Source organism: Leucoraja erinacea, chromosome 24 (assembly GCF_028641065.1).
Source record: "Leucoraja erinacea ecotype New England chromosome 24, Leri_hhj_1, whole genome shotgun sequence".
In the NCBI taxonomy this organism is placed as follows: domain Eukaryota; kingdom Metazoa; phylum Chordata; class Chondrichthyes; order Rajiformes; family Rajidae; genus Leucoraja; species Leucoraja erinaceus.
The window spans coordinates 14,327,345-14,340,200 of NC_073400.1; positions in this window are offsets into that span (position 1 = coordinate 14,327,345).

Genomic DNA, 12,856 nt, shown 5'->3' on the forward strand with positions numbered 1-12,856 from the left:
GTGAATCTGTGGAATTCATTGCCACAGATGGCTGTGGAGGCTGAGTCATTGTGTATTTTTCAGGTGGATATGGCAGATTCTTGATTAGTAAGGGTGTCAAGGGTTAAGAGAAGGGTTGAGAGGGAAAGATAGATCAGCCATGATCGAATGGTGGTGTAGATTTGATGAGCCAAATGGCCTAATTTGCTCCTATGACTAATGGACGTATGCACCCATGAAGGCAAGCATAACAAATGCCTTGTTTACCACTCTCTCTACATGTGTGGCCATCTTCAGGGAGTAGTCTAGAAGTGTTCAAACAAATAAATATCATGTGAAAGTCATGTTCAGGAAAAAAAACTTTGTGCATCCTGTTTTTCCACAGATTTGTGCTAACATGGCAATATATGGACAATCATGCCAGTTGGAATTGCACTGTTTCCCTGTCTGACCCACTGAGTTCCTCCAGTGCTGTTTTCTTAATAATTTTGCTGCTTAACTGAGCTATTTGATCCTCGATAAATGTAAAAGGGTCCCGACACAATACATCGCCCATACATGTACTCCAGATGTCAGGCGGCATTTTGCTTTTGTTTTCTATGTCTTCACAGCAGAATATACCAATTAAAAATATGGGCAGACATTTTCATATTTCATATTTCCTAATGGCATAACAAGTAGCCATTTGGCTCACTGAGTGTATGTTGGCTCAAAGTCCCATTCTCAATCCTCTGCTTATTTACTCTAAGGCCAAACAGAAATATTGCTGTTTAAATCATCGGTATCACTGCTGCTGGAAATTCTGGGCCAATATGTGCGAAGAAATGATTATCAGATAGTTTTGTACAGCATCTGAGTTAATCGAATGTTGCCATTGATATCAATTGTCCAAGTGAAAATGACTCTTTATTATTGTCAATACTAATAACTGAATAGTGCACAATATAGCTACTGCACTATTTACAACATCGATTGCATAAATGAACAGCAGCATTCAAATTTATCTGGTGATTATTCCAACTGCTCCTGAAACTGTTATTTCTTTACTTCAAGATAACACATCAAAACCACAGCATAGTCTAATGGGACGATACAACGTGCTGGAGTTACCCAATGGATCAGGCATCATCTTAGGAGCACACGGATAGTTAGTTAGTTAGTCTGTACAAGGGTTTCGACTCGAAATGGTGCCTATTTCCTTCGCTCCATAGATGCTGCCTCACCCAATGAGTTTCTCCAGCATTTTTGTCTACCTTAGTTAGTTAGTTAGTTTAGTTTATTGTCACATGTAATGAGGTACAGTGAAAAGCTTTTTTTGTGTGCTATCCTGTCAGCCTATACATGTTTACAATCTAGCCATCCACAGTCTCTCCATACCCCCTGATCCCTTTAGCCACAAGGGGCACACCTAACTCCCTCTTAAATATAGCCAATGAACTGGCCTCAACTACCTTCTGTGGCAGAGAGTTCCAGAGATTCACCACTCTCTGTGTGAAAAAAGTTTTTCTCATCTCGGTTCTAAAGGACTTCCCCTCTATCCGTAAGCTGTGACCCCTTGTCCTGGACTTCCCCAACATCGGGAACAATATTCCTGCATCTAGCCTGTCCAACCCCTTAAGAATTTTGTAAGTTTCTATAAGATCCCTCCTCAATCTCCTAAATTCTAGCGAGTACAAGCCGAGTATCCAGTCTTTCTTCATATTAAAGTCCTGACATCCCAGAAATCAGTCTGGTAAACCTTCTCTGCACTCCCTCTATGGCAAGAATGTCCTTCCTCAGATTTGGAGACCAAAACTGTACTCCAGGTATGGTCTCAACAAGACCCTGTACAACTGCAGTAGAACCTTATAAAGGATGAGGTTTCGGAGTACTTAGAAGTTCATAATAAAATAGGCCGAAGTCAGCATGTCTTTGTGAAGGGGAGGTCTTGCTTGACATATTTACTGGAATTATTTGAAGAAGTAAATAGTAGGACAAGGGAGAGTCAGTAGATGTTGTTTACTTAGATTTTCAGAAAGCCTTTAATAAGGTGCCACACGTTAGGCTGCTAAGGAGGATGAGAGCCCATGGTATCAAAGGACAGATACTAGCATGGATAGCAGGTTGGCTGGATGGCAGAAGGCAAAAAGTGGCAATAAAGATTTTTTTTCCCTGATCGGCTGCCAGTGACTAATGGAGTTCCTCAAGGGTCGGTACTGGGGCTGCTACTCTTCACATTGTATATTAATGATTTGGACAAGGAGATTGAAGGCTTTGTGGCAAAGTTTGCGGATAATATGAAAATAGGTGGAGGAGCAGGTAATGTGAAGAAAGCAGTGACTCTGCAGAAGGACTTGGACAGGTTGGGAAAGTGGGCAGAGAAGTGGCAGATTGAATATAGTGGAGCAAAGTGTGGAGTCATGCATTTTCGTAGTAGGAATAAAAGCGTAGACTGTTTTCTAAATGAGGTGAGAATCCAGAAATCGGAGGTGCAAAGGGACTTGGGAGTGCTGGGTGCAGGATTCCCCAAAAAATAATCTGCAAGTTGAATCGGTAATAAAGAATACAAACTTAATGCTAGCATTTATTTCAAGAGGGCTTGTATACAAAAACTGGGATGTAATGTTGAGGCTCTGTAAGGCTGCATGTGGAATATTGTGAGCAATTTTGGGCACCATATCTGAGGAAGGGTGTGCTGGCTCCGGAGAAGGTCCAGACGAGGTTTACAAGAATTATCCCAGGAATGAGTTGGTTAACATATGATGAGCGTTTATTGGCACTGGGCCTGTACTCGCTGGTTTAGAAGAATGAGGGGGGGATTGAAACATACAGAATAGTGAAAGGCTTGGATAGAGTGGATGTGGAGAGGATGTTTCCACTGGTGGGAGAATCTAAAATTTAGCCTCAAAATTAGGAAGGAGGCGGGGTGAAATTTAATTTGAAGGAGGGTGGTTAGAGGAAGGAGGAGGAGAAATGTATTTTGTCAAAGGGTGGTGAATCTGTGAAATTTCCACTGAAGACCTTGGAGGCCAAGTCAGTGGATATTTTTAAGGCAGAGATAGATTCCTGATTAGTGCAGGTGTCAGAGGTTATGGGAAGACAAGAGAACGGGGTTAGGAAGAAGAGATAGATCAGTCATGATTGAATGGCGGAGTAGACTTGATGGACCAAATGGCCTAATTCTACTCTTATTCCTTACGACCTTATGACCTATGGAGTACATGGATGGGCGATGTATTGGGTCGGGACCCATTTACAGACTGATCCTTTCCAAAGATGCTGCCTGACCCGCTGTTACTCCAGCAATTTTTGCCTTTTATTTGTAAATCATCATCTGTATTTCCCAGTGTCTACATCTTACTGCTCAAGAAGAATACATGTATTTAAAATGAAGGTTCTGTGGCGATGATTTAGAAAGTATATTAATTGTCATTTTGGATCAAATACCAACACAAATACCAGCACCAGCACCAGCACAGTGTATCTAGTATATTTTCAGCATGAGGAACCCATAGCTAAATTAATTATGGGACACTAATGTCAAGGGGAATTGATTCAAAATCAACTTCACTTACTCTTGGTCTTTAGTAGGTATCTGGATGACTGAAGTTCATTAACTGATGTCCTACAGGTAAAATCAATGCGTTCATGCAACTACAACTTGAAATGAAACTACAGATTCATTGTTGCTGCGTAGTCTCCAAAATAAGTCATAGAGTCATAGAGGGTCATAGAGCCGTACAGCATGGAAACAGGCCCTTCGGCCCAACTTGCCCACGCCAACCAACATGCTCCATCTACACTAGTTCCTGCATTTGGCTCAAATCTCTCTAAGCCTATCCTATCCATGTGCCTGTCCAAATTTTTCTGAAACATTGTGTTGTACCTGCGTTGAATGTTGTGATAATGCCTGTGTTAAAGCAGTACCTGAGATAGTGCCAGTAATGCTGAAACTGGAAAATGAGTTGAAGTCAATTGAATAAATGTTGAAGTCAACGTCTACAAGATTAATTCGGAAGGGAGAGGTGGAGAGTAGCTATCCAGGAGGGGGAAAACGCACATTTGCCAGTCAACAATCAGAACAACCTTGCACCCATGAAACCCTCTCTGTCACCAAAGCCCAGGACTGGTGCGACAAGCTTGATCTCTCCGCCCAATTTTCTTTCCATCAGTAAAACTCTCGTCCTTTCACCATGCGGGTTTGTAGGTTAATTGATCTCTGTAAACTGCCCCCTTGTGTGTAGGAAGTGGATATGAAAGTGGGATAACATGGAACCAATGTGAACAGGTGATCGATGGTCAGTGTGGACTCAGTGGGCCCCAGGGACTGTTACCATTAATCAAACATCTTATTGACATGTGCTGTAGAGCACACCTTGATTAATGCAACCAATACAATCTCATATTTAGTTCACCAATTACTTTTTCAACAACACTTCTGATGCTCTTCCTGTCTCCTGTTTGTGGCCACATTCTCAAAACTTAGATATTTTTAATCATATATGTGCAATCATTAGTGATGTGTCCATGAAGAGATGTGAAAATCAAAACTACATGGAAGGTGCCAGCCTCAATGATTGCAAGGGACCTTAATCATGTCAACTTGTTTATTCAGAAGAGACAATATGATAAAGTCTCTGTTAGAAATGCAGACATTTTTTATTAAATATACTACATAGCTAATGACGAGAGATTTGTACAGGCATTTAAAGATCAAAAAGGCAAGATTTGTAAACTCATTAACCATTTTTATTTCAAAACTAACTCAGCAGGTCTGGCAGCATCTTACGAGAATATGGTGGATAGGTAACGTTTCGGGTCAGGACACTCCTTCCGCCCTAACCCGTTGAGTTCCTCCAGCACTTTGTGTTTTGCTCAAGATTCCAGCACCTGCAGTTCCTTCAATCTCCACCAATTCTTGTTTGGATGGTTTTAATATAGCTTTATATATTAGTTTGTATATTTTAGTAAAACATCGAGTTTACTGAAGAACTTGCTAAGTATAGAAAAAGAGAACTGCAGATGCTAGTTTACAAAAAAGAAAAAATGCTTTGTATGTTTTGAATAAGTGCCATCATTGCAGCTAAAAATCTAAGGGTTACTAATAGTAGTTTTATCAAAAGTTTAATAGTGTTTTATTTGTCGCACATGCAACTGCTCAGTGAAATTCATTTTTCATACATTTTACATGCTGGCACTACCATTGTTGGTGCCATTATTATACAATATACCATAATATTCAATTTCCTATCTGGGTAATTAACTATATAATCAATTGGTATTTATTTATGTTTCAAAGGTTCAAAATGTATTCGTCATAAGGACCATAAGGTGCAGTGAAATTAATTTACCATGCACCGTTACAATTAAATAAGGACATAAAACACAACATAATTCAACACAGACATCCACCACAGCATTCTTCACTGTGGTGGAAGGCAATACAGTTCAGACAGTCTTCCTCCTCCTCCCTTGTTCACCCGTGGTCAGAGCGCTGAACCTTCATAGTCACCAGCCCGATGTTCAAGCCCTCTTGTCGGGATGATCGGAACGCTGACGACAGGACAGGTCGAGCGCACCCCACGGCCCGGAGCTCCCAAATCAGCCAACTCCTTACCGGAGACCGTGGCTTCAAGATGTTGTAGGCCGCAGGCCGGTGGTCGGAGCTCTTCTCCGGCGACTCCCGGCGAGGGATCGCCCACTCCACGATGGTAGGTCTGCTCCACGCCTGCCGCCAGAATCTCCACAGACTGAGGCTCCAAGATGTTGTAGGCCGCAGGCCAGCGGTCAGAGCGCTTCTCCAGTGACCCCCGGCAAAGGGTCACCTTGCTCCGCGATGTTAAAGTCCCCGCTGCGCCGCCGCCGAAGCTCTGGGCCCAAAACCGGGAAAGGCCGCACCAAAGCAGCCTCAGTTTTTGCATAGCATTTTCTTGGAACTCCCACTATTACAAGTACCTGCAATCCCAGAGAAAAAGGTATGAGAAATACTGTATCTCTTTGCCGGACTATACAACAGAAGAAATATTATAGTGATGTTTATCATCATTGATTAATAATTGTTGTTAAAACCCGTGCCAAGGCAAAAATGAGCTGAAACTGCCCTTTTTATGCATTGCTCTCTATTTCCCAGGGAACGAATGAATTGATAACAAAACTAAAAGAAAAGAGGTGATTAACAAAGCCTTGCTAATGAGTTTTCAGAGAAGATGTGGTCAGGTTGACATAATGCGGTAATTATTTCATTATCTGGTTCATTGTTGCTGGTGTTAGGAAAAAACTCACTGGCGTGTACAAGCCTCATTACAGACTAATTAAAAACCAGTCCCATGGATGTAGCTTTTAAGAAAATAATCCATCTTAAATTCCTCTTTCTCGTTAAGATGTGAAAACTGCTGCACTCTCTACTCAGACATGAGAGGAGATTTCAGAGTTCAATTTAATGATAAGGATATATTATCAAGTGAAAGAAAATCTTACTGTGTCAGGACTATTTTCTTTGTGTAATCTTCTACTTGTGGATGGAAATCCTCTCTGGGATACTTTGCAAAAACAATATTGAGATTCAGAGGATATAATACAACGATACAATTCTTAACGATGTGCTCCTCATTTTGGAGCGGCACAGTGGCACAGCTAGTAGAGCTGCTGCCTCAGAGGGCAAGAGACACAGGTTTTACACTAACCTCAGGTGCTATCTGTGTGGAGTTTGCATGTTCATCCTGTGACCGTGGAGCTTTCCTCTGGGTGCTCCAGTTTCCTCGCACATCCCAAAGACGTGCAGGCTTGAGGGTGAATTGTAAATTGCCTCTAAGGTGTAGAGAATGGATAGGAAAATGGGGTAACATAGAATGAGTGTGAATAGGTGATTGATGGTTGTGTGAACTCTGTAGGCCGAAAAGCCTGTTTCCGTGCTGCGCCAATATTGAAAGTTTTAATCGCAAAAGATTGATCAGACTAGGCCCAAGACCAGTGTTGGGTAAGAGATGAATAGGCATTGAGGTAGATAAATCGCAGTTACCCAGTGCAGTATAGTAAATACACGAATGACTATTTCATTAGCTGATTATTGGAGGTCTGAGTCAAACAGGCTGATGTTACAAAGGCAGAAAATCCAATTTTATTGGAATGAATATCTGATTGAAAGCAAAAGTTTAAACAATCTGAGACACAAGAAACAGCAGATGCTGGAATATTGAGTAAGACGCAAAGTGTTGGAGGAACCCAGTGGGACAGGCAGCATCTACGGATGGAAATGGATAATATATTAGTGTGTAGGGAGGTCAGTATCTGTGAATGACTGGGGGGTGTCCACCATCTTTGTAATCTCCTTCATTCCTGGGCATTCGAGTTGCTGAACCAGGCGGTGATGCAAACAGGCAATATGCTCTCTACTGTAAACCTGCAGAGGTTCAAGAGAATATTTGTTGCCATGCCAAATATCCTAATCTTCATAGGCAGTAGAGGTGTTGATGGGCTATTCTTTATGATTGCGCATGGGTGATTTTTCAGGTCAAGACCCTTGTTCAGACACTGAAGAAGGGTCTTGACCCGAAACGTCGCCCTTTCCTTCTCTCCAGAGATGCTGCCTGGCCCGCTGAGTTACTCCAGCATTTTGTGTCTATCTTCGGTGTATAACCAGCATCTGCAGTTCCTTCCCATACACATCTTCAGAGATATGCACACCCAGGAACTTGAAGTTGTTGACAGAACAATTGCCTCTATTATCCACCTCTACTCTCTTGAGTTTAGGAGAAGAAGAGATGATCTTATTGAAGTGCTCAAAATGCTCACTGTTCAACCTAATTGCCTGTCTCATTTGTATGTTAGCTTTTAGTACTGGCTATCTCAAAGTAATCCAAAGTTACATTATTGATCTTAAGCATTCGGTGGATCCATATGTTCCACATGCACATTCCGCATTCTAAAACATTTCTTTCAGGCATTCTGAAGGAAGCCATCTATTTGTTCTTATCCAATATAGACTCCATTACAGAGCAGTTCCTCCCTCTCACTTTGGCGATCTTTGAAGGCACCATCCATTAGAAAGCCTATCTGTTGATTGAAATTCCATTTGTAGAAACAAACATACCTTCGGCAATAAGATAGAACGCAAAGGACCTGGAGATGTATCTTTAACGTGGCTCACTGTGGTTAATGGCAACTTAATGGAACTGTTCTTAAAGACCAATTAATTTCCAATAAATCTGTCAAGATTGATTGAACTTGATTTATGGTGATGATCTGGTAGTCAGGTTTACTTAATTTTAACAGTGCATTCCAATGAGAAACCTAAAACCACAAGTTTAGTTTAGGTTAGAGATACAGAGCAGAAACAGACCCTTTGGCCCACCGAGTCCGCACCGACCAGCGATCCCCACACACTAGCACTATCCTACATACACTAGGGGTAATTTACCAATTTACTGAAGCCACTTAAACTACAAATATGTATGTCTTTGAAGTGTGGGAGGAAACCAGAGCATCTGGAGAAAATCCACGCAGGTCACGGGGAGACCGTGCAAACTCCATACAGATAGCCCCTGTGGTCAGGATCGAACCTGGGTCTCTGGCGCTGAAAGGCAGAAACTCTAACATTGCGCCACTGTGCCGCCCCTAATAACATAAGATGTTATTTATTTGCTTCAAAGTCATTGTAGAATTTGCAAAGAGAAATTTCTGTCATAATGTTATCAATAATGGCTAACTACATTTGTTTTCCTCATTTATTTTCTCCTATATAGATTGAAAGGTAATGTTCATTTATATTCCTGATGTGTTTTTTTTATGAACTAAACCCATTAAGGAATGTGGAGAAAATGTGTATGACAGATCCCATGAGAAAATCACTAACTGAGTGGAGGGACTGGTTCTAGGAGCCTGTGCCTGCTGCATCTACAGTTCGATGAACAGTCAACTCCTTCGTAGCTGCTACCCACATTCAACAAATCAACCTGTATCATATCACATCAAACTTCAAGTTCCAGTTGACTTACTCAATCTGTTCTCAGCTCGCTCGATTGTTCTGTGATAATCATAGGTCAATTCAGAGTTTAGTTTAATTTAGGTTAGAAATACAGCCTGGCCACAGGCCCACTCCACACAGACAGCAGCCGAGGTCTGGGTCTTTGGTGCTGTGAGGCAGCAGCTCTACCGGCTGTGCCATTGTGCAATTGTGGAAGATTAATATTGACAGGTCCTCATTACTCTTTTAGCTTTCATTTATAGATACAGCATGGAGATAGGTCCTTCGGCCCACCGAATCCTCGTCGACCATTGATCACTCGTTCATGCTAGTTCTGTGTTTTCCTACTTTCGTATCGACTCCCTACAGTCGAAGGGTAATTTACAGAGGATGTTTAACCCACAAACCTGCACGCCTTTGGGTTGTGGGAGGAAACCAGAGCGAACAGCGGAAACCAATGTGTTCACAGGGAGAATGTACAAACCACACAGAGAGGACCCGAGGTCGTGATCGAACCCAGGACTCTGGTGCTGTGAGGCATTGGCTCTACCTGCTGTGTCATTGTGTCGTCACCTAAACATTATTTCTGCTTTATCTAATTTGATTCTTTTCTCCCTTCAGTCCACTTTCCCCATCACTGCACCTACTTAGAAACTGGCATATCTGAAAAAAGGTTACAGTAGTTGTTGGTTTGAAACACAACTGCTTTCTGATCTGCTGAATATGCGCAGCATGTTATTCTTGAGATAGACACAAAATGCTGGAGTCCTTCTTCTCCCCTCTCCCATCAGGCAAGAGGTATGGAAGTGTGAAAACACAGATTTCCAGATACATGGTTTCTTCCCGACTGTTATCAGGCAACTGAACCATTATATCACCAACCAGAGAGCAATCGTGAGCTACTATCTTCCTCATTGAAGACCCCCAGACTATCTTCGATCGGACTTCACTGGACTTTATCTTACACTAAATGTCATTCACGCTATTCCCTTTATATTGTGTCTCTACACCGTGGATGGCTCGATAGTAATCATGAATTGTCTTTCCGCAGACTGGTTAGCACGCAACTAAATCTTTTCACTGTACAGGCGACAATAAACTAAACTCGACTCAACTCAAAATGGATAAGTAACATTTCGGGGTTGGGACTCTTCTTCAGACAGAATTCTTTAATTATTAAGAAAGTAATTCTTAAATCACTTTTCATGCTGTGTTAAAGAGTAAATGGGGAAGTGAATAAATCTAATTAAGATTCATATGTCTTTAATTAAGGAGATAATTGAATATTGTGGAATACACTAGTTCCTAGATTATTGATAAAATGGAAAAGCAAGCAACAAAAATATACAAAGAAGAAATACAAAATTATTAAATTTTGTTTAATTTGAACCTCTGATCAAGTCACGTCAAGTTGAGTTATGGTTACATGTACAAGAGCAGAGCAGTACACATACATTGCTTGCAGCAGCAACACAAGCACATAGACTCAGGCAACCGAAAAAAAGAATTATGCATAAATTACATAAATTCTAATTGAAAATACATAATCTCTACAGGACATTGGAAAGAAAAAAAAGGAAAACAATAACGTTTCTGCAAAACGCAATTAGAAAACAAGGGCAGCACAGTGGCGCAGCTGGAGAATTGCTGCCTTACGGCGCCAGAGATCCCGGTTCGATCCCGACTATGGGTGTTGTCTGTACGGAGTTTGTACGTTCTCGCTGTGACCGCGTGGGTTTTTTCCAGGTACTCCGGTTTCTCCAAAAGTTTGTAGGTTAATTGGCTTCTGTAAATTGTGTTTAATTTGATCTAATTAGATCTAATTTGCATTCTATGTGTTGTGAGGGGATGGCAGATTAAATTAAGCAGTCAGGTCATGGATGTTGAGTGTCAGGAGAGAGGCATCAGAGACCAACAAAATTTAGCTGCTGAATGTTTCTATAATCCTGTATGATGATGAGCCGTAGTTTTCCTGTTAACTTAGAATGCCCACCATCGAAGGGATCTACAGAGGGCGCTGTCTCAAAAACGCAGTCAGCATCATCAAGCATCCACACCACCCTGGCCACACTCTCATTTCATTCCTGCCATTGGGAAAAATGTACATGAGACCAAAAACTATAATGTTCAGGACCAGCTTCTTCCCATCGACCATCAGACTATTGAACACTAAGAACTCCAACTAAACTACGAACTACAAACTACGCTATGGCTGCACTAGAGATTTCAGGCTTTGTTTTGTTTGGTCACTCTATTGTTTTTTTAAATTTATTTAACTTTTTCTTTTCAGTTTATAAACCTGTTGTTCTACTGCTGCAAGTAGGAATTTCAGTATTCCATTTTGGTACATATGACAATAGAACAACTTTGATTCTTGGCACTTGACTCTTAAAGTGTAAGATTTAGTGGTCCCAAATTTAGTTCAGATTAGTTTAGAATTGTAGCATGGAAATAGGCCTTTCAATACAATACAATACAACGGTTTATTTGTCACATTGCACAAAAAGTGCAAGTGAAATGATACGTCAGCAGCGATACAATGATAAAGGGCACACACAAAAACACAATAAATTTTTAACATAAACATCCACCACAGAATTCATCACTGTGGTGGAAGGCACACAATTTGGCCAGTCCTCCTCCATTTCCCCCCGTGGTCGGGACCTCAACCCTCTGCAGCCGTTGCTGCGGGCGACCAGATGGTAAAAGGACAAGGTACAAGTCCAGGTAAGTCCAGAGTCGGCTCCTCCCCACCGGAGACCGCGGCTTTTAGTTGGTGTAGGCCGCAGGCCGGCGGCCGAAGATTTAAAGTTCCCTCCACGTCGCAGCCGTAAGCACCGCAGTCTGCAGGGCCGGCGGTCGAAGCTCCCCTCCAGGGGTGATGTTAAGTCCATACCGGACCCGCGGTAGAAGATGGCCGCGGGCCGGCGGTTTCAGCCCACTGAGTCCATGCTGACCATCGATTACCCTTTCACACAAGTTCTAGGTTTTCCCACTTTTCCCATCCACTCCTTTTACATTTGGGGAAATTTCACAGATGCCAATTAATCTATAAACCGGCACATCTTTTGGATTTGGGAGGAAATCCACAGGGAGTACATGCAAACTCCACACAGGCATCACCTGTTGTCAGGATGAAGCCCAAGCCTCTGGCACTGCAAGGCAGCAGCTCCACCCGCTGCTCAACTGTGATACCCCCATTACATCCGCACTTCCTTACATTACAAAAGATAACAGTTCCTTTAATGGATCCTTGGTAACATTGATTGGGAATGAGTGATCCTTTAATTACCATTAGAAGAATTTAGTATTATTTCCTGATGCGTTTTCTAGATGCAACTTAACACATTTACTTTTAAAATGTAATGAAAGTTTGATCTCTCCAGTTGAATGATCAACGACTGGTTGAAATGTTATCATAGTTTTAATTTTCAAAGACAGCTTAATTAAAACCCTATGGTCAAAATGTTTCAGATTTCTTTCCCTGTGATTTATTGCTTTGATTTGTTAGAACTTGTTTCCATTTATTTACTTTTCCAATTAAATGGCTTGGCTTCAGTTCAAGGGAATAAGCAGAGAATTGTGGTTTGCTAGACCACAACAGCATGAAAGTGAGGAAAATAGCTTGTCTAATGGGAATGTACATCACAGCATAAATTATTGTCAAATTACTGTTGGGTAAACAGATTATAAAATAGTTTACAGATCAATAGCTGGATCATATTCATATCTGGTGAAACGAGATTGAATCAAAATGTTGCTTGCAGACAATAAATCAATCAGGGTAGTGATGAGGGAAGATTAATGATGTGACTCATCAAATGTGTTAAAGTGAAACGTGTTGTATTCTATCAAAGGTAAGTTACCAAGTGTATAGGATTTAACAATTGTAATAATCTTTCAAACAATTTTGCCTCAGAATGTATTAGGAAAGTT